The 22,394-nt window shown below is 58.9% G+C and overlaps 1 protein-coding gene across 4 annotated transcripts in view; it reads left to right on the top strand.

Annotated features, from left to right (window-relative positions):
* Positions 1-22,394, top strand: part of AHDC1 (AT-hook DNA binding motif containing 1) — a 92,576-nt gene that overhangs the window by 50,957 nt on the left and 19,225 nt on the right. For 2 of the 4 annotated variants that reach the window (XM_029080383.1, XM_029080381.1), the window contains exon 3: positions 19,622-19,787. The exons of the other annotated variants lie outside the window; for them this stretch is intronic. The gene's annotated coding sequence lies outside the window, so the exon portion shown is untranslated. The remainder of the gene's footprint in view (positions 1-19,621; positions 19,788-22,394) is intronic. 4 annotated transcript variants of the gene reach the window in all.

The following is a 22,394-nucleotide window of genomic DNA, read 5'->3' as shown; positions in this document are numbered from 1 at the left end:
CTCTGATACCCAGCTCTGTCTGGAACTCAGTTTCCCCTTTTTGGTACCACCTTTGGGAAAACCCTTTGCTTCAGTCACACAAATGCTAGTTGGCATCTGGTTTTGCTAGTCATGCCCCCTTTCCCCAGGCCCCTCCCCCTAGCCGCTAGTCCTGCCACCCTCCCTGCCTGGCTCCCAAACCAGGTCTGAGCCCACAGCGGGCACATCCATGGTGCTTGTCACCCTCGAGCCCCAACTATGACACAAAAACCGGCCCGAGTTGAGAAGCCACCTCTCACCCTCTCCCTCACCTAGGACCCTAGGACATGGGGGCCCAAGGTTGACTATCTGATCCAGTCGAGGGGTCTGAGGTTCGCTGTTCCGCAGGCCCACAGCGGGTAACTAGAGGCGACTGCCAGGCAGGCCTGTGGAAGGTGGGCAGGGGGAGGGGGCGGCGGCCAAAGGAGGTTGCAACGCGATCCACTGGCGAAAATAACTCAGGTCACATTCAGCTGCTCCAGCCGAGCGTCTGTGCCCTGCTGGGAGGGTGGGTGGCGGGGGCCCTCGCTCTGCAGCTTTGGGGAGCCTGACCCCCCCCAGAGGTTCCCCGAGGCCAAGCGGATGCCGACGGAGTTCCGGGCGGGAAAAGAGGAGCGGCACAAAGGGTTAACGGGCAGGAAACGCGGCACCGCAGCAGCCACAGCAGCGGCAGCAGCGGCAGCAGCGGCAGCACTTTGGCAGACAGAGAGAGCCGGAGAGGCCCCGGGCTGTTGGGCCCTGCCCTGCCCTGGCCTGGCCTGGCCAGGGAGGGGGATGGGATTACAGGAAAGGGCAACGCAAAGGATCCTGGGTTGAGCATACAGAGTGAGCAAGCTAAGCGGGCCATGGCTCCTGCAGGAAGATCTAGCCGCCGTCTGCACTGTTTTCCCGTGCGGGCAGAGCCCGGGGCTGGACGGACGGATGGCTGGTGCCTGAACCCGGGCTGAGACGGGAGAGAGACCGGGGTGGGGGCGCTGGCGGGGAGGGGGCGCCTGCAGGGCATCGCTGGCATTTGAAAGATGAGGTCATCCCTGCCCCCAGGAGAGCAGTAGGGCCTCCCCCTCCCCACGACCCAGATCAAAGTTGGGGTTGTCCAGCCTGGGGAATGGAAGGCCGAGGGGCTGGGTACAAGTTGGGAATGGGCTTTCGGGAGGTGGGGAGGGGGTGCCCCATTTCCCCCCACCCCCTCCCATAGTCGATGGCACATGAAGGGATGGGTGGAGTTAAAGCCTGCAGGAGCTGGGTCGGAGATAAGTGGGACTAGCTTCCTAGTCATCCGGGTGATTGAACGGTGGGGCCGGCTAGCGAGGGAGGTGGCCCGGTGTCCATTCCTGCAGTTCCGAAGAAGATTAGCGCCCCGGCCCTGGACCGTGGTCATTCCCTCTCCTATAGGCAGGGGGTTAGACTGGGTGGTCCATCGAGATCCCCTCGGGGCCGGGATTGTAGGCTGTCTGGAAAATTGAGCCGGAGCCAGGGCAGATGCTGGGGTGTGCATCCAGGGACCGGGGAAAGCTTTGTGGGTGGGTGTAGAGGGGTCAGATCGGGAGGGATGGTTTGGGGGTACAATCTGACTCCCGGAGACCCCCCCTCCTCGTAGTAACTCCTTCCCTGAGACCCCAGTGCACTTGGGAGGGACCACCATCCTGGTGCCCTGCTCAAGTGACTGACTGGCTGAGGGGACATGAGGCTGTGACTTTAAGTGTCAGGTGATCAACATATGGAGCAGTCAGTGTGTGGGGTGTGTGTGTGTGTGTGTGTGTGTTTGGGGGGGGTGCTACAGCCCCCTGAGGGGCTGACTGTGTGGAGGCCTGGCGAGCTGTAACCGTGTGACAATATCAAAATTGCTAGTAGTATAGAAGTAGTAGTTGTGAACACCCTCTGGGTGCAATGCACTGTACTAGGCACTCTGAAAGTGTAGCCTGGAGAAGCGAAACATTCCCCTCTCACAAGGGGCTTCTGTTGCAGCTATGACTAGGGGAGTGGAAACCAGCAGGCACCCCTGCAGTCAATCAATCAATGGAATTTATTGAGCACTTACTGTGTGCAGTAAGCCTGGAACTCCCTCCCCCTCCATATATGCCAGCCCCCTGCACTCCCCACCTTCAGAGCATTATTAAGGTTACATCTCCTCCAAGAGGCCTTCCCTGATTAAACCATCTTGTCCCTGGCTCCCTCTCCCTTTTGCATCATCTAGGCACTTGGATCCGTGACCTTTGGACTTTTGATATTCGCCCCACTCTCAGCCCCACAGCACTTACTTACAAATCTTTAAATTCTATATTATGATGCATTTATTTATGTTTATATTAATGTCTGTCTCCCCCTCTAGACTGTAAGCTTCTGGAGGCAGGGAATGTGCCTGCCAACTCTTTTGTATAGGACTCATCCAAGCGCTTAGTAAGCACTCCATAAATACTATTGATGATGATCCAGAGATACTGTACTAAGCAGTTGGGAGAGCCCAGTACAACAAGGTCGGTAGATGGATTCCCTGCCCACAGTGAGCTTACGCTCTAGATGGAGAGACAAGAGAACTCGATTTGATTGCTTCTGAAGCATGGAAGTCTCTGGATGGGCTGGCTCCTCTCAGGACCTGGTGCAGTAATCAGTGCCTCCCCACCCCCTCGCTCCAATGCAATCGTATTTATTGAGTGCTTACAGTGTGCAAAGCACTCTACTAAGCGCTTTGGAGAGTACACTATGACAATAAACAGATACATTCCCTGCTGAAAATGAGCTTACAATCTAGAAGGACCCCTTCCCTCAATTTACCCTAGCCAGGGACCACTGGGATGACTCCTGTCCTGGCACAGCCCGGAATTCCCAAGAGAAAGCCAGACAGGTTCCCCGGGGTTCCAGAGAGGGTGGGAAAGGGGCTACCTCCCACCCCCGACCCATGGAGAGGCCCCTCTCACCAAGAGGCAAACATACATTCCACTGATGAGGGATCCCCCAGGAGGACTTGGGTTTGGCTCCTCTTCCCCAACTCCTTGTGCTCAACCCCGTGACCCCAGGCCCAAGGGGAAGCTGGGAGTTAGAAGCCAGACCAATGAACTGCAGTTCCCAGTCCTGGAGTCCTTTTCCCTGCCTGTTTCATGGGCTGGGCCCCCCCGCATCTAGAAGAGCTAGTCATCGACTCCCCATCCCGGTCCTTCCTGCCCCACTGGTGCAATAGAAAACAAGGTGCCCTGGGGAGAGGAGCCTCTGTGCTGAGAGAGTGTGGGGCTGGGGTCACTTTCTGGGTCTCCCTGCAGGGATGGAGGTGGACCTGGGGGTGGGGGCAGGGTAGTCAAGCAGCAGGTTGGAGCAAGGCTTGTCAGAGGCTGGGCAGTGCTAAGAGAGGAGCCCTGGTCCAACCATGTGTTGGTGACTCCTTCGAGGAGCCGGAGGGGTCGTGGCTGGGGGTGGGTGGACCGGGGTGGCCCAGGACGTGTGTAGGTCTGTGTTAGGGCGCCTCTCGTCCCTGGGAAGAGAGCAGCTGGCAGGCATGCCCACTGTCTGCAGCTCTAGCAGGGTGGCCCTCTGAGTGTCTGTCTGCGGGCAGGCAAGGATACGTGATACAAGAAAATCCAGAGTCTGGCCTGAGCTGAACCCCCAAGAGTGAAGGACTCAGACTCACTTATAGTGGGCAGGTGAGCTGTGTCTGCAGGGGTAGGTGGACTGCATTTGGGGAGGCAGGGGGCTGGTGAGCTGTTGCGGGGTCGGAGGCTGGCAGTCCATATTGGGGCAAGGGGGCAGTTAGACTACACTGGGAGGAAGGGGGCAGATGTGTTGCATTTGGGGGAGGCGGGTCACAGGTGGGCTGAATGTTGGGGGCATGGATGCAGGCAGACTGTGTCTGGGGGTGCAGGGGTGCAGGTGAGCATATTCGATTCAATTCATTCGAATGTACTGAGCACTTACTGTGTGCAAAGCACTGTACTAGGCGCGTGGGAGAGTACAGTATAACAGACACACTCCTGCCAACGACAAGCTCACAGTCTAGAGGATATGCAACGGTACCTGGTGCCCCGGAACCTGTATCGCCAGCCGGTGGGCCAAGCGCGTAGTACAGTGCTCTGCAGATAGTAAGCGTTCGATAAATACGATTGAATTACGAGGTGGGTACACTCCACGGTGTGTCCAGAGTTCACCAAGTTGGGGCGAAGCCACGGACTCGGCAGGTGCTGTAGTCCCCAGAAACCTGCAGAGGGCAGGAGAGAGGCAGGGCTGGCTCCCAGCCTGGGGGATTTAGGGGCCCGGGACCAGGGGGACCAGGGGGCCATGTCGTGCAGAGAGGGGAAGGGATGGAGTGAGGCTGATCACAGTAATAACATTCATTAAGCTCTTCTCTGTGCCGAGCTCTGGGGTGGTCAGAGATGCAGGGTTGTGAGCAGGGCCGGTCCCTGCCCCACATTGAGGGAGACCCAATCCAGGAAGACTGACTGGAGGAGGCAGGAGCAGGGAGAGCCACTGCCATCCTCGTTGCCCAGGCCGGCTCTGGGACGGGTCCCAGAGATGGCCACCCCTCCATCCAGGCATCTGAGTGAGCGAGGGGTGTTTGCGGTCCGGAGGGCGCGGGATTGGCCTCGGTGCCCGAGGGGAGAAGACGATGATCCGGTGTGATCTGCTGCTCCCCCTCCAGCAGTCAGAGGCCATGGGCCAGGGAGCAGGCCACCACTGTGGACACAGCCAGAGGGGAGAGCCCCTCCTTCTGCAGATCTCCAAGCACTCCCAATGGGAGGGTCTCCCCCGTTTAGGGCGGGAAGCCACCACGTCCAGCTCAGAGCACTAGATCTCGCCAGACCTCTCCCTTGGCCCACGGCTGCCCACTGGCTCCCCTTCCCACTCCTCGTGAGAAGGCGGGTGGTAGGGTGTGGCGGGGGTCCCAGCCCCCTCCCCAAGCCCGGCGCCACAGCCGCGGCAGCCCCGGCACCGAAGCGGTTAAAAGCCGGCGCACTGTTCCTGCAGACAATTAGTGACATCTCGCTGACAACGCCACACTGAGCTGCTTCAAACCTCATCCTCCCCCCCCTTCTTCCTCCCGGCCCCCCCACCAACCAGCCTCCCACTCCAGCCTCCCTCCCTCCCGCCCCCCACCTCCCTCCCTCCCTCCTGTCCATTTCAGCTGTTTATTTGGAGACTTAACAATTGGGATTCTGACTAGAGGAGCGGGCTCCCCTCTCTGCCCTCTGACCCCCCGTTGCTGTGGAAACTGGATCCCGGGTAGGCCTGTGTGGTGTCAAGATTACAGATTCTGAATTCCCTTAAACTCCAGCGAGCGGGCCAGAGATACAGGGTGTAGATCGATTGGGGGCCGGTGGAGGGGGAGGGGGGGAGCGGACATGTTTTCCCCATTCCCACCCGCAGCTGGGAGAGGAAGGCATTTCCGGGCACCGCCGTTGGGGCCACCCAAGCACCTCGCACCTTCCTCGGGATGCTCCACCGTCGTCGCCTCCCGCTCACCTGCCGTTGGCACTCCTGAACGCGTCCGCCTCCGGGGTGGAGTGGTCCCGGGTCCAGCTTGGGTGGAGCTGAGCCCAGCGGATGGGCTGACTGGCCGAGGACCTGGGATGGGAAGCGTGGGTGCTGGCCAGGGGCAGGAGCCTGGGTCTCCCTCCACCCCCCTGCCTTCCTCCTCCATGCCTTCTCCCCATCCCCCCAGGGAGCCATCCCCAACCACAGGCCCTGGAGTTGTCTGGTCTGCGTACAGATGAAACTTTTTCCTCTCCCCTTCCTTCCCCCTTTTTGGTTTTGGTTTCTTCTCCTCACCCCCTTCCTCTGGGGTCCTGACAGCTCTCAGGCTGCCGGCTGTCTGGCTCCCGAAAACTCATGCATACATTAACAACACCACAAAAAAAAAAATAGGAAAAGAGGCAGTGAAATAAATAAAGCATGAGAGCACACCGAGGGAAGAGGCTGGGGCTGGCAGGGCCAGGTTTGCCTCAGAATTGCCTGGAGAGAACGGGAGGGAGGCAGAGGAAGGATGAATTCTCCAAACCTTGATTAGAGTGGCTGGCTTTCTGAGCATCAGCAGCAGTGGAGGCAGCAGCGTCTCTCCTGTCCATCCCCTCCTTCCCCTCTCCTCCCCTCGCTCTCTGGCTCTCGCTCCTCCTCGCTCTCCCCTCTTCTCTCCTCTCTCAGGAGTTTCTCTCCTCGCTGAGGTCTCAGGGAGCCAGGGAGAGCAGGGCGGCGGGGTGCAGGATCTCAGGCCTAGAGACGAGTGGGATTCAGCCCCCTAAAGGGGAGGCCTCTCTGTCCTGCCTCATGTCCTACCTCAGGAGACCCAGAGAGCCCAGAGAGGAGCTACCCTCTACCCCCTGCTCCTCAGCTCCAGGAGCTAGGGGGGCAGCCGGTGGGGAGCAGGTGAGGGTCTCTGAGGCCCAACTCTGGCCAGGCCCTGGAGCTTGGTTGTCCAGCCCGGCCTGGGGAACAACCACCGATGCCACCATGGGAGAAGTCAAACCCGTTTCCTCACGGCGACCCTCAGCCAATTGCCTGGAGATGAAACTCAAGCCAAAAGCGCAGACCTCGTGCCCGGACAGACATTCCATTGGTGAAGTGCCCCTTTTCCTGCTGTCCTCTCTTCCCTCCTCTTCTCCTCGCCGCCCCCCTCCTCCTCTCCCCCCCCACTCGCCTCTGCCTTCTCTCCTCCTCCCCCCATTCCCTCACCCTGTCACTTCTTTTCTCTCCCTCTCCTCTCCTCTCCTCTCTTCTCCTCCTCCTCCTCCTCCTCCTCCTCCTTGTCCTCCTCCTCCTCGTCCTCCTCCTCCTCCTCCTCCTCCTCCCCCACTCAGGCTCTCGCACTCTCTCTTCTCCATCTCTTCTCCCCCCACCTGCTCTCCATGGATTTTCTTCAGGGCTCAGAGCCTAATTTGGCTTCTGATTCCTCCGCTCCCCCTGCAGGCAGCTTGCTTTTGCTTTAAGTCTTTTTGGACTCCATCCAGCCTCCTGCTCCCTGTGTTCTCAGTTGCTGCTGCCTCGTCAAGGAGGGGAAGGGAGAGCGGAGTCTGGGCAGCTCTGGGGCTGTGGAGAAGCGGGGGACCCCCCCCATTCACCTTGGCTCCAGGTCCTCTGGCTCGGGCAGTGGCGGCAGGGATGGGGATGGGAGAGGGCCCCTCCCTTGTTTCCAGTGGCTGCATTTGCCAGGGGCATGGCCTGCCGGCTTCTTCACGCTCAGTGCCTCTTTGGATCTTGGGGCTAGATTCGCCGTGTTCAATTAGGGCTCCCAGTCCCCCTTGCTCCTGAAGGCCCCCTCATTCCGAGACTTGGCTACGCCAACCCCCCATCTCCCGCTCCCCACACATACACACACCTGGCCCAGCAAGGAAACGGCAGCTGGGGCATCTGGAGCCCAGCAGAGCACCAGGGGTCCCCGAGTCCGGTTATGCCAATGGCAGGAGACAAACAGGAAATTCTCCAAGGCAGGGGGGAGCCCGCCCTCTTCCTGCAGGGTATGGCGGGGCAGTAGCAGGTCCGTCTCAGGGGCTGGGGGTCCCCCCGCCCACCACCCCGCTCTCCACCGATCCTACAGTGGACCTCTGCTGAGGTCCAGATGATCTGTCCCCAACCTCTTTCCCCTGACATCCAGACTGCAGTCTCTGGGGTCCCCCCGAGGGGCCCACCGCCAGCAATGCCAGTCCCTGGGGACTCCGAGACGCCCACCGCCGCCGCCGGCGGTGCCGACCCCGCCTGCCAGCCTTGGACATGGCATCCCTGCTGAGCCCCTAGCAGAGCCCCTAGCAGAGCTGACCACCCCCCCGGCACAAACACAGCCTCTGGCCCTTCCCCCAATGCTCAGACTGGAGCCTCACTGCCTGGCTGCCCAGTGTATCCATCTGTGGGGGGGGGCAGCCCTGGTACCATTGATTCTGCGGATCCTGGTATTTAATAATAATGATGGTGTTTGTTAAGAGCTTACAATGTGCCAGGCACATACTAAGCGCTCTGGTAGATCCAAGCTAATCAGGGGGGGGACACAATCTCTGTTCCAACATGGGGCTCCGAGTCTTATCCGTTTTTTACAGAATGAGATCACTGAGACACAGAGAAGTGAAGTATAAACTTGTTGCAGGCCGGCAACGTGTCTATTGTTGTGTTATACTCTCCAAGCACTTTGTGCAGAGCTCTGTACACGGCAAGCGCTCACTAAATACGATTGAATGAAAAGTGACTCACCCAAGGTCACACAGCAGACAAGTGGCAGAGCCGGGATTAGAGCCCAGGTCGTTCTGACTCCCAAGCTCGTGCTCTGTCGAGTAGGCCATGCTGCTTCCCAGAGCAGCATACCTGCTACCTGGAGTTGGCCCAGGAATGGCTGCCCGGGGGTTTGGAGTGGATCTGGAATGCCCCTGCAAGTCCTTGGTTCCAGACCGGGGGTGCCACATGGCTGCAGGGTCTGTGCGTGGCCAGGAGACACGGCTCTGCTGAGAGCATGGGGGCAAGCACGTGTATGCGTGCGTGTGCCTATGGATGTGTGTGCTGCAGGGATGGGAGGGGCTGCTGGGACTGCAGCACCCCAAGGCCCAACCACCCCGAAACGGAGAGTCCCGCCCACCCAAAAGAAGCCCCCAGGGCCAAATCTGGCCGTCTGTGGTCCAGACCTGACCATTGCCGGGCTAGACTCCTTTGCTGGTGCCCAGGCCTCTGCCCAGATGGAAACTTTGGTCTGAGGGTAAGCTCCTTGGGGGCAAGCAAAGTGACACTTATAATAATAATGTTGGTATTTGTTAAGCGCTTACTATGTGCTGAGCACTGTTCTAAGCGCTGGGGTAGAGACGGTAATCAGGTTGTCCCATGTGAGGCTCACAGTTAATCCCCATTTTACAGATGAGGTAACTGAGGCACCAAGAAGTGAAGTGATTTGCCCACAGTCACACAGCTGACAAGTGGCAGAGCTGGGATTCGAACCCATGACTTCTGACTCCTAAACCCAGGCTTTTTCCACTGAGCCATGCTGTTTGCCAAGCTTACCACACCCTGGGCAGTCCAGTAAATGCCAGCTGGCACCAAGACCTGCTCTTAACAATCTGGGGTTTTAAGGGGTACCCCAACAGGAGTAGTATGTCAGCAGGCAGTTTGGAGACTAGAGAGCCTCTGAAGGCCTCATTTTTCCCATCTGTAAAGTGGGGGATTCAGTATCCTTCTTAGACCGCCCCCTGGGAGAAGGGAGGGGGTGGGGGAGCTTGGAGCATCACTAAATAAAGAGTAATCATTTTTTATTATTATCATTATTGTTATTATTATTATTTCCTTTCTCTGCTTAATATGGGCTTTACACTTTGCAACAATTTGGTTGTTGGCCAAGTACATTGTAGTCATCTATTGCTGAGATAAAAATCCGGCTCTGAAGTCGGTAAGCAGGAGGTCAGAGAACAGTGGCAATGGAGGTTAGAGGACAGCAGTGGACAGCTTGGGGGAGCTGCCCTCCCACCCATGACTCTAGCACAGCCTTGCCTGAGAGACAGTTGGTTGTTGGGCGAGGGTGGGGTCTACACTGGTCCCTACAACTCCCCACCAGGGAGCTAGATTGGGATTTCTTGAGATTTTTAGTCTCCAAAACGCCCTGGCCCCTGGAGTCCCCAGCTGCAGCCACAGGATCCTGGGAGAGGGAGTGGTGTCCCAAGGCTCCTGCATTCCCTACCCCCCACGTTTGCCTATCGGTGAAAGATTCTGGTCATCCTCCACCTCCCCCGGTTGGAGGGTCCCTGTGGGGGGACCCCTGCTGCCTGCTTCAGCCCCCAGCATCCTCAGCCCCTGATGGGGTGTCTCAGGGACCCCGGGCCAGATCCTGGGGCAAAGTGGCAAAGTCTAGGTGCCGTGGGGGTAGGGTGGGAGCATGTTGCAGGATCCCAAAGAGGGATATGGGACTGGGGGAGGTGGTCCTGCCACCTTCCCTCCCACTAGGCCCCGGAGGGGGCCCCTCCGGGAAGGAGCCCAGGTCCCCCAGGACCCTTGCCCCTTGGCAGCTGGGCTCTCCTCCGTTAGCAGAATTAATGGAGCAATTTATGGGCATCTTCACACTGACGCCTGACTGACAGGGCATACGAGGGCACATGTGGAAACATGCGGGCACACAGGCACACAGGCATCAACAACTTGGGTTTTGTATTTCACTAGAAAAGCTTTCGGGGATGGCCGGGGGGCAGTTCCCAGGCTGGACCCACTGGCCAAGCCCCTGGGCCCAGGGCCCTGACTTGGGGTCCGGTCCCCCCTCTGCCAGCCCGGCCACCCTCTGAACCGCTCCAGCTCCCGGCAGCTTCCCGCCCCCAGACCTTGGGCTCCTCTGCTTTTCAGGCTCCCCAAGGTGCCGCCCCCTGGGAGGAGAATGGAGGGCTCTGCCCCACCTCACCCCGCTGAGGCAGCAGGGGAGGGGACAGAACCTGATTCTTTAACTGGGAGGAGGACCACTGGCCCACAGCCCAGGCTCTGTGGCCCCAGAGGGCTGCCCACCCCCCTCTGTCCTGGCCCACCGGCCTGTTCCCAGCCGCCCCCTGCCGGCGCTGGGGTTTCCCGGGAGACAGGAGGGAGTAGAGGGGTGGGGGACGGGACAGGGGTCCCGACAGTAAATCTCAGCTTCGGGTGAGCCCCTTGGCTGTGGTCCAGGTGGTTTCTGAAAAAGGCTGGGGGAGGGACTTTTTACTCTGCCCACTCCTCTCCGGAGGGCCTTGGCGGGGGGCGGGGGGCTGGGTAAGTGCCAGGGTCCTGCCAAGGTCTTGGGGGATGGGGTGGGGGAGCACTATGCCCACCAGGGAACAGCCCTGAGACTGGGGGCTTTGAGATCAGGCTGCAGGAGGAGGGGGCGGGCAGGATGTTGATGGAAGAAATAGCTTGGTTCTGTCACCTGATGCTGCCTCTCTCTCCCTCCCCCCACCCCCCTAGGGCTCCGAGCTGGCTCCCCTTTCCTACTCCCCCCCTCCACCCCCCACCCCGATCCCGCCCCATTCTGGGCCCACCGCCTCCCCGCTCCTGGCAGATGCAGGGGCCCTTCACTGCCCCATAGGTCCTGAAGGGTTAAAGCCCCAGTCCTTCCCCCCTTGCCTGGAAAATGAGGGAGGGGAGACATTGTAGGGTTGAGCCGGAGGAGGGTCACTGCTACCTTGGGTCTTGAGGACTCCGACTCTAGGCCGGAGGGGCAGGGCCAGAAAGCAAGGGAGGGGCAGGGGGAACCACAGGCCTGGCTGAGGGGGCATCAGAGAGGCGGGGGCCCCAGGGGTCCGGGGGTGAGACACCCCCCACACACACCGATTGCAGGACTTGCAAAGCATTCTGGGCCGGGGAGCCGGGAGCTGCCTCACCCCTCCCCTCTCCCCCCACCACCCCATCCCCGTTGGGGCGGGGAACAAAGCTGGCAGTGAGGACGCAGCTAAAATTAGACATTTCCCTGCTAGCTCCTCGCTGAACTGCGGCTCCGGGCTCCAGCCGGCCACAGCACCGCTGCCTCTGCAGCCCATCTGTCGCCTGGTTTCACAACCCCCCCCCGCCTCAATTCCCGCCAACACCCCCTTCCTGTCTCCCCCCGCCTGCCATCCCTGGTCCCTTGGAGAGCCTGTGAGCTGGTATGGGTGAGGACTGAGGTTAGGGGTGGGCTCCTTACATCCCCGCACCTTGGCCCCCGGCAGAGGTGCCCCAGGTCCGTGATCTCCAAGGTACTGTGCTCCCTCTCCCACCCCCATGTCCCTCCCAAGCACCCTAATCCTCCCAGCTTCCGAGCCAGCACCCCTCCCACCCCAGGGGCAGTAGGAAAGCGGCCCAGAGCCCCCGGCCCCACATGGTCCACACATGCCAGCGGGTTGGGGGGCAGGGGGCAGGTGCCCTCTAATTATCCCAAGAGGGGTACCCCCTCTATGCCAGACCTAGTGCCCAGACAGAAGAGTGAGACGAGTAGTATTGGAGGGACCCAGAGGGACCCAGCATCAGCAGTCAGTCAATCGTATTTATTGAGCGCTTACTATGTGCAGAGTATTGGACTGAGCACTAGGGAGAGTACAGTATAACAATAAAAAGACACATTCCCTGCCCACAATGAGTTCACAATGAGTTTACAGTCTAGACAGGGAGACAGCCATTAATAGAAATAAGGAAGGACTCGATTCAGATCACAGTGACTCTCATTCCTGGGAAAAGAATGTCAGCAGTGGCATAGGTAGAGTGGCCTCCAAAGCCTGGATCTGGCACCATCAGCCTCTCCTGGCAAAAAGTTTTCCAGTGAAAATGTAGAACTAGAGCTAATGAGTATTCTCCTTGAGGCCCGAGATGACTGACTCCCAGAGGGATCCAGACAGTCCCTGGAAACATGTGTTTTCAAGATTATTGAATGTCCAGAATACACATTTGTAGCCTCGTGGGCCTCTAACTACAAACAGCCTCTACCCCCGACCGGCCTCCAGTCGTGAACCGCCTCTTGCTCTGACGGCCTCGCACCTTAGACCAGCCTCCAGCCTCCTACCTCAGCGCTTAGTTTGTGCCTGGCACGTAGTAAGCACTTAACAAATACAAAAATTATTACTATTATTATTATCCCAACCAACCTGAAGTACATATGGCTTTCCCTCCTCTCCAGTCTGACCTCTCCCATCCTCAGAGACTTGGGCTTGGGCTTGAGAGAGGAGACTTAGGAGGACTGTGGCATCGTATCCCTATTCTACAGCCTGGGAGCCTGAAATGGAGAGGTTAAATGATTTGCCCAAAGCCACACAGCAGGAGGGAGGGAGGTGAGATAAGGGGATGTGTCAGTGCCTTGGACACCTGAGTCTCCAGGTTCCCCCTGCCACACTCAGCGCTTATTATTATTCTTACTATTGATGTTATTATATTATTATTACAATCGTTGCCGTACTAATAGTAATACTAATCCCACCTCTGCAATTTACTTGCCGTATTACTTTGGGGCCTCACTTACCTCATCTGTAAAATAAGGATTGAGACTCCGAGCCCCACATGGGACAGGCTGTGTCCAACCCGATTTGCTTGTATCTACCCCAGGGCTTAGTACAGTGCTTGGCTTAGAGTAAGCACGTGACAAATACCACAATTATTATTAGTGGTAGTATTAATGGTCCTAGGAATTGTTGTATTCAGAAATTATTATGTGCTGAGCAGTGGGGTAGATATAGACTAATCAGATTGGGTAACAATAACAATAATAATAATAACAATAACAATAATGTTGGTATTTGTTAAGCACTTACAGTATGCTAAGTACCGTTCTAAGCACTGGGGTAGATACAGGATCATCAGGTTGTTCCACGTGAGGCTCACAGTCTTAATCCCCATTTTACAGATGAGGTAACTGAGGCACCAAGAAGTTAAGTGACTTGTCCTCTGTCCCACGCAGGTCTAACAGGCCAAAATGTGGGGAGAAGCAGCACTGCCTAGTGGATAGGATATGGATCTGAGAGTCAGAAGGCCATGAGTTCTAATTCCAGCTCTGCCACTAGTCCACTTACAATGGGATTTTGGGCAAGTAATTTAACTTTTCTGTGCCTCAGTGACCTCATCTGTAAAATGGGGATTAAGACTGTGAGCCCCATGTGTCCAACTTGATTAGCTTGTATCTAGCCCAGTGCTTAGTACAGTGCCTTACACATAGTAAGCACTTAACAAATACCACAGTTATTATTTTTTATTATTATTATTACAGCCAGTTGGGGGTTCTCAGCCCAGCCTCCCCCACAAAACTGCATGGGGGAACCAAGCTCAGGGGGGCTGGGGAGTAACTGGTCTCGCTGGCCTCCTCCTGCCTGGGCCTCCACCAGTCCTCGGGCCCCATCCCAGTGGGGCTGTCCCTTGAACTGGGAGAGTCTGGGTTGGGAAGACGGCTCCCACAGGAAGTGGCCAGTTCTACTGGGCCTCCTGGTTTCTCAGTAGCTTGAGGGGTCTATCCTCCAGGTCTCAAACCAGAGGGGGTCCGCCTGGAGCTGCGCAGACTCTGCTGTCCCACCCTCCACCGGTGGGCAGGGACCCTGGCATGGGGGACAGGGTGGTGGCTACCAAATCCAGGGGATGAGGAGAGGTAGGCCAGGACCCCAGTTGGGCGTTGGCAAATCTAGCGGTTAAAGGGAGGCAGACCGGAACCCTGAGGTGGGCGCTAGATAGTCCGGGGGGTGAGGGGATGTGGTCGCTGGGCAACAGGTCCATGTAGAGTTGTTGAGTTTGGATTGTGTCAGAGCGTTATTGTTGTGCCGTCCCCCACTAGAGGGGCACAAGTTGTGGAGGTGACTGGCTGTGGGGGTGACCGGTTGTGGTGAGGCTGTCTGATCCGCAGAAATAGCGTGGCTTAGTGGAAAGAGCATGGACTTGGGAGTCAGAGGTTGTGGGTTCTTATGTCGCCTCTGCCACTTATCAGCTGTGTGACCTTGGGCAAGTCACTTCACTTCTCTGGGCCTCAGCTATCTCATCTATAAAATGGGGATTAGGACTGTGAGTCCCATGTGGGACAGCCTGACTACCTTGTATCTCTCCCAGTACTTAGCACAGTGCTTGGCACATAGTAAGCACTTAACAAATACCATTATTATTATTACTATCAGCAGGAGGGTGATGTGCTTACTATGGGGAGCTCGTTGTGTGGCTCTCTTACACGGGGTGATGGGGTTACTGTGTGGCTAACTCACATGGGGGTGTTGTGTGACTGGCTGACACTGGAGGTTACAAGGTTGTTTTGTGGCTGGCTCACACGGAGTAATGGGTTGTTGTGTGGCCGGTTCACAGTGGGTGATGGGATTGTTGTGTGAATGACTCACATTGGAGTGATGGGGTTACTTTATGGCTGCCTCACATGGGAATGTTGTGCGGCTGACTCATACTGGAGATGAAAGCATTGTTGTGTGGCTGGCTCATATGGGGTGGTAGGGTGTTGTGTACCTGTTTCACATGGGATGAGGGGTTGTTGTGAGGCTGTCACACTGGAGGTGACAAGGCTATTGTGAGGCTGGCACACATAGATGTTGTGCAGCTGACTCATACTGGGAGGTGACAGAGTTGCCGTGTGATTGGCTTACCTGGGGGGACAGGGTTATTGTGTGGCTGTCTCACACTAGAGGTGACGGGGCTATTATGTCGCTGTATCACATGGGGATGTTGTGTGGCCAGCTTACACTGAACATGAAAGGATTGTTGTGTGGCTGGCTCACACTGGAGGTGACAGGGTTGTTGTGTGGCTAGTTCACACGGGATGATGGGGTTACTGTGTGGCTGGTTCCAATGGGGATTTTGTGTGGCTGTTTCACACTGGGAGATGACAGGGTTGCTGTGTGGCTGGCTCACATGGGGCGATGGGATTGTGTAGCTGTTTCAAACTGGGAGATGACAGGTTATTGTGTGGCTGGCTCACATGGGGTGACGGGGTTTGTTGTTTGGCTGGCTTACATGGGGTGATGGGTTTGTCGTTGTGTAGTTGTCTGACTCTGGGGTTTGCAGGTTGTAGCGGAGTGGCGGGTGCTTTCCCGTTTCCTGGGTGATGTGACCCCCGCTCTCCAACCAATTATTGGATGCCTGGGCCTGGACTTCACTGCCTGCCCAGCCTCCCAACCCCCCCAGTGGGTTGTGGGGGGCCCTGTTTGTGTGTCTCCACTTTGCCCCTGTCTCAGAGGGGTCTTCAGACTCCAGCTTCTGGGCCGCAGCTCCCAGGCCAGTGGGGAGCTGGTGTTGGGGTCGGGGGACGGAGAAGGGGGGTCCCCCTGAGACTTTAAGGGGATGGAAGGAGGAGGAGGAGGTGAGAGGTCAAGATCTGTGGGTGGAAGTGGAATCTGGGGGTGGGGGGTGAGAGCAGGAGTCCCGGGGGGTGGGAAAAATAGGGGTCTTGGGGGTGAGATGTCAGGTTGGGGGGAAGAAGCAGGCAGGTGAGCTGGGCTCCTCTAGCAGGTGGGCAGTCCAGGTCCTCATTTGCTCCCCAATTTGGGGTGAAGCCCCTGCCCCCCCAGTTTGGGGTGGAAGGATCTGGGGAGACCGTGGAGGGGGGCAACGTACATATGGGGTGGGGGGGTTGTTGCAGCTCGTGTGTCTGTGTCCCTGCCTCTGAGCAGCCTGAAACTGTTAAACTAATTAAAGATTTTCAGCGGCAGGATTAATCCTTTGCAGTGTGGGTATTGTGAGTCCAGGTAGTCGATTAGTTCACCAGGCGAGGATATTGGATTTCTGAAAGGCAAGTCAGCACTATTCTGGGGTTGTTATCTTTCCAAGGCTCCAGGGGTCAGGAGGTGGAAAGCCGAGGTTACTGCAATCTCTTTCACACCGCCGGCCGCCCGCCTGCCCGCGCACCCGCCTGTCTGCCTCCCCTCCGCCCTGCCATCTCCTGCGCCTTCTTGCTCCAGTCTCCCAGGCTCCTGGATCTTTCTCTCTCCCTTTTTCCTCTCCCCCTTTCTCCCTCTCCCTCTTTCATCCTTTCTCTCCCTCTCTCCCTTTCTCCCTCTCTCATTCTCTCTCCCTTTTTCCTCTCCCCCCTCCCTTTCTCCCTCTCTCATTCTCTCTCCCTCTCTCCCTTTTTCCTCTCCCCCCCTTTCTCCTACTCTCATTCTCTCTCCCTCTCTCCCTTTTTTCCTCTCCCCCTCCCTCCTTCTCTCCTTTTCTCCCTCATTCTCTTTTCTTCCTCTCTCCCTTCTCCGTCATTCTCTCTCTCTCTCCCTCTCTCCTTTCCCTCTCTCCATTCATCTCTCTCCAACCCTCTGTCTCCCTCTCTTTCTCTGCTCTGCCTCTCTCCCTGTCGCTTCCTTCTCCCTCTCTTTTTTCCTTTCGTCCCCCATTCTCTCTCCCTTAGTCAGTTCTCCACACCTTTGTGGGGTTCTGCCTCTCTCCTCTCTCCTCTGCCTCCTGGTGCCATCTCCCCAGTAAGTATATCCCTCTCTGCTTCCCTCACTCCCTCAACCCCCACCCTGCTCCTCCTTCTCCTCCTCCTTCACCTCCTCCTCATCCTCCTCCCTGGGCTTTCATCTCTCAGGCTCTCAGTGCTTCTCTCCCTCTGCATTTCTCTCTGTCTGTCTGTCTCTCTCTCTCTCTCTCTCTCTCTTGTGTGGTCTCTCCTGGTGTTTTGTAACCAGGAAGAAGGTGCCCTGGCCAACAACCCAGGAATGGCGAAGCCCCACAGCTCTTAATAGGAACCGTGTGGTCGCTTGCGGTTTGGGGCTGAGCAGAGGTGAAAGTGAGCACTCTGGGTAACACAGCCAGGCCTGGCCCCCGGCCCCCGGCCCCCTCCCCCCTCCCCAGGCCCTTCCCCTCCTTCCCCCATCCTCTGCCCCGCTTCGGGTCACCCCCAAGGGGCCACGTGCCAGAAAGTGGTGGCCCCCAGACAGCTCCTGGTTCCCCCTGGTCCAGCCCCAGAGATCTCTGGGGGTGAAGGGGCCCAGAGATCCTTGAGGGAAAGGTGCGGGGTGAGGGGTAGGGGAATTGTTGTCTACTGGAGACCGGGGATGCTCCGTTTCCAGACTGGCCCTGCCTCTGAGGGAGAGACAATGGGCAGATTGAGGGGAGAGAGATGTCCCTGTCACGTGGGCGCCAGCCTGGTGCCGTGGGCACCTTCCCGGGCACCCTGGGCTGAGCCCCGCCAACCAGAGCTGCCCGCCTTTGCCAGGGCCAGCTGGCGTTTGAGAAGGGAAAGCGACCTCCAGCCTGGGCCTCAGCCGGAGACTGGGGACCGCCGGGCAGTGCCGGGGATGGGGGTGGGAGGTGGAGGGGCCTGGACAGTTCTCATCCTTGGCTGCCCCGGGCCGGAGGGTGGGAGGGAGGGGGCCGATAGGGAGGGAGAGAGGGGGAGAGGCCGCAGGTCAGCGGGCTTGTGGGAAAGGGTGGAGGGAGACTGGAGCCCGGGCCCTGGGCCCGACCCTGCCTGGCCCGGATCTGGGGAGAAGGCTGCTTTCCAGTCTCTCCACGTCTCCCGGGGGCGGGCGGGCGGATGGGGGGAGAGCAGAAGAGAGGAAAGAGAAGTGTTGTGGGGAGGAGGGGAGGGAGCTGGGGACCCAGGGGCGGGCGGGCAGGCGGGCGGGCTGGCTGCCGGGAGGGCTGGCTTCGCAGCTCTGCTTCTTTGGCTTCTCCTTCCCAGCAGCTCCCAGCTCTGGGCGCATTAGCAGATGCTCTGGAGGCCCGGCCGATCTTTCCAGTGCACATACCTTGTGCTGCACACACTGCCCTTCGCTGTAACCCTACACTGCGGCGGCGGCTCTGTGGGGCCAACGAGGGCTTGAGGCACATTTGCCTGTGTTTCCGTAGCCCGGAGACTGGAGGATGCGGGGGGAGGGGGGGGGTGAGGGTGGGAGAGCGGGCGGAGCAGGGAGGGGAGGATTGGACTCGGTGACTGACAGGTCTGGATTCTCCTTTCCTGCCTTGTTGATAAGTTGTCACGCTAATCCAGGCACGGGGATCAGTCTGGATCGTGCAGAGTGCAAAAGATAGAGGAGGGAGACGCTCACGCGTGCACACACAGGCACACGGACGGCCACAGGCACAGACGCGGGTACACAGATTCACATACAGGCATGCAGACCGGCGCGCACAGACACAGACCCGCAGACACTCACACACAGACACGCAGTCCTGCTCGAGCACCGACAGGAAGACACACACACACACACACCCCGCCAGAAGGGTTTCCCTACACAAACACCACAGTCCATCTGCCCAAGAGGAGCAGAGATGCAAAGGACAGGGTCCTGATGCTGAAAGTCAAGCAAGGGGATGCAGTGAGAACTGGGTGTGAGCGAGCGTGGGCGCAAACACACGCACACACACACACACGTCTGTGTACACATGTTCAGGCAGAGCTAAGGATGTCCACAGAGCCGTGGGGGCACCCAGAAAGACAGTTGTATGTGACCGACAGGCGGGACTCGAGGGGATGAGCTCCCTCTCCCAGAAGCGGCTTAGGGGGGTCATGCTGGTCTTCTTCCGGGCAGGGCTACCTGTAGGAGGAGCCAGGCAGGGTGGCCAGGAATCAGCCGGGCAGAGGTTGTGTGGTCAGCAGCTTCCCCCCGATGGGGAGGCAGACCCTTGCCAGGCAGAACCTGGGCCCGGGGCCCCTGCTGCCCAGCCCAGCCTGGCCACGCTTTCTCCCCACATCCACCAGTGAGCTATTAGAAAACAAAAAATGGAGGCAGGCAGCAAAGACGCTTACGCACAGAGACAGTACAGCCATACGGGCAGGCGTGAAGGCCGGGGCTCTTATCTACACACACAGATGGCACACACGCAGGCACGCACACACAGGTGCACATGCATTCAGGCGCACACACAGGCACACGCTGGGGCACACAGTCACTCACCCACAGCCCGGGTCGCCCCAGGGGAGCCAGCCCTGCCCCCGCCGGAGCCCATTTCAGCCACGGAAGCGGGTCCCACCCACCCCCCTCCCCCATCCCTCAACCCGGGCAGCCGGCCCAGAGCCCACCGGGCGGGCAGGGGACAGGATGTCGGGAGACCCTCTATCCCAGGCTCTCCTCCCTCCCTGAAAGGGCCCCCCTCCCACCGCCTCCCTCCGCGTCCCCTCTCCCCTTCGTTGGCCCGGATCCTCATGTCCACCGGCCATCCGTGTGTCCATCTTTCCATCCGTCCACGGTCGTCCCCCAGCCCCGTTCTTTCTGTATTCAAGCGTCTGGGTCTGCATGTGTGTGTGTGTGTATGTGTTTGGCTCTGACAGGAAGGAACTCGGTCCCATGCCAGCCCATCGGCTTGGAAAACGGCAGGCGCCCGGCGGAGAGGTTTCAGGTGGCCCAGGGCTCGGGATTGCGCCAGGCGAGCAGAGACGCCGACGGCGGCGAGAGCAGCTTCAAAGTGAGCGCGCGTTGGAGCCGCGGCGTGTCCAGGTAACGGCTGGCTGCTGGCTGCCCCAGGAGCCGCCCGTGTCTGTGCTGGCGTCTCATCTCCGCCTCTCCCTCCCTCCCTCCCTCTGTTGCTCGCTCGCTTGTTCACCCTCCCTGGCTCTGTCCCTCCCTCCCTCCATCCTTCTTTCTCCCCCCCGCCTCACTCTCCATCCTCGTCCTCATCGAGCTTGGCTCCCCTCCCCACCCCGTGTGCTCAGCTGCCTTTCTTCCCTCCCTCCCCAACCTCAAGACCCAAGGATCCTTGTCAGGTGAGGGGGGAGACTGAGGCCGGGCAGACCATCGGCGAGGGGCCCGGTTCAGCTTGGCCACCGACTCAGCTTGACCGCCGACTCGGGTTCTCACCCCGTACCCCCCGGAAGCTCGGGTGCCGGGCTGGGCTGGCGGCGGGAGGGTCTGGGGTCTGAGTTCCTGGGGAGGAGGAGGGGGCGTTCTGAGCCTCTTTCTCATCTGTGAGTCACCTCAAAGCGGCCATCGCCAGTCCTGCCAAACCCGCAGCGCCGGGAGACCGCGTCAGCGAGCTGGGGAGAGGAGGGGGAGTGGGCCTGGAGCCAGGGTATGTGGGGTCACCACCGTCCATCCGTCCATCTGTCCTCGGGATCCATTGTGGGATGAGGTCCCCACTGTCAGGCCAGGCAGGCTCTTACATCGCTTGGGCGTCTCAGGGCTGCGGCAAGGCCTGGCAGTCCCCCCAGCAGGACCGTAGATGCCAGCCTAGCCCCTCCAGCCTGTACCTCTCCGCAGCCTCCCTCCCCGGAAGAGGCCCCCTCCCCTTGCCCCCAGTAGAAAGGCAACTGGCATCTAGGGCCAGAGAGGCATCGGGGGCAGAGGTCACTCTGCTGTGGGCACCAGAGCCTGATGGTCAGCAGGGGTGTAGGCGGCCTGCTGGACCCCAGGCCGGTGAGGACAGCAGGTTTGCAGTTAGGGAGCCTGGGGTGGAATCTTGGGATGCATGCAGTTGGGTAGGGCTGGGTCTGCTTCCTGCCACCTGCCCGGGTCAGCAGATGTGTTGGGAGTGGCGTCTGCACTGCCACCCATCTCTGGGCCACCCCACTCAGTGCCACCCACTCTGGGCCACCCTGCTCTGGGGGCTGTTTGGGGTGGCAGAGCCAGGCCACTCAAACAAGTTTGGGCATGTGGCAGTGACACCGGTGTCATGACACAGACAACTCTCCATTCTCTGGGTCCCACCCACTTCCCCCTGGTGTGTGTCAGCTGACCCGGCCCCTGGCACGTGCAAGGGCCACGTTCTTGGGCAGAGCAGTGGCACTTCTGTCCTGGGGAGCTGGGGGAGGGGCTGGCAGAGGGACCTGTGGGGAAGAAATGCCCCCCCCAGCCTTGGGGCAACAATGCTTTCCCTCCCTACCCACCGATCAGATATTCCCCCGCATCAGTTCCCCCAGGCGGAGGGGGTAAACAGGGAGGACCAGGGGGCAGCTGACTTGATCCCAGGCTGTGCCCCCACCAGACCACTGGGCCCAGCCCTTTCCTGGGGAATGTAATGTGACTTTAAGCTTTATTCAATAAGAATAATAATAATAATTGTGGTATTTTTTAAGTGCCGACTACGGGCCCAGCACTGGGGTAGATATAGGGTAATCGGGTCAGATACAGTCCCTATCCCACATGGGGCTCACGGTCTAAGTAGGCGGGAGAACAGGTATTTCATCCCCATTTTACAGATGAGGAAACTGAGGCCCAGAGAAGTTAAGTGACTTGCCCAAGTTCACACAGCAAGCCAGTGGCAGAGCCGGGATGAGAACCCAGGTCCGCTGACTCCAGACCTTGGTTCTTTCCATTAGACCATACTGCTTCTGGTTGGGTTCAGCCCTGAAGAGGAGTGAGGGGGTGTCTGTGAGTGTAACCATGTGTTTGGGGGGGGGGGGGGTGTCGTGCATGAGCATGCCATTGCGCGTGTTTTTGTCCATGTGTGAATGTGTGCCCATGTATGAACGTGCCCCTGGGTGAGTGGGCGTGCCGGCACGTATAGCCATTTGTTGACCGTGGGTGTGCACGTGTGAGTGCATTACCACGAGAGTGGGCCCGCCCGTGTGTGAGTGTATGTCCTTGCATGAATGTGTGTGTTTGTCCGGGTGTGCGCTGTAGAAAAGACACCCATGTGGCCCAGCGCACAGCAGTGTACAACAGTGCCCAGCCCGGCCTGCCAAAGAGCTGAAGTCACTTCCTGCAGCAACTTTCCATGAGTGTAGCCCTCGGGCGGCGGCGGCAGCAGCAGCCTTGGCGGCGCGGTAGTGGCACAGCAGCAAGGGAGGGTTGGGGGGGAGTTTGCAGAGGGCGAGGGTGGGGGGATGAAGGGGCAGAGGCAGTGGGGACACAAAGAAAGAACCCCAGGTCGACCCAGTCAGAGAGCGTTTAAAACTGTCAAGAGAGGAGACTGACAATGGGAGCCAGAGGAAAAAGGGGAAAAAGGAGGGGCAACTGGAGGTCTGGCCAGGAAGAAGCGGGGTGCGGGGTTATGGGGAGAGAAGCTGGGGAGCCCCTCGGGAGGTGGATGAAGTGGAGGGAGGGGATGTGGGTAGATGGGAGGGCTGGGACTGGCCAGCCTAATTACTGTTCCTACCAGGAATGGAA

This window comes from Ornithorhynchus anatinus, chromosome 16 (assembly GCF_004115215.2).
Source record: "Ornithorhynchus anatinus isolate Pmale09 chromosome 16, mOrnAna1.pri.v4, whole genome shotgun sequence".
Taxonomy (NCBI): Eukaryota; Metazoa; Chordata; class Mammalia; order Monotremata; family Ornithorhynchidae; genus Ornithorhynchus; species Ornithorhynchus anatinus.
The sequence above is the reverse complement of the archived record's forward strand: the minus strand, read 5'-3'. Positions and strand labels throughout refer to the sequence as shown.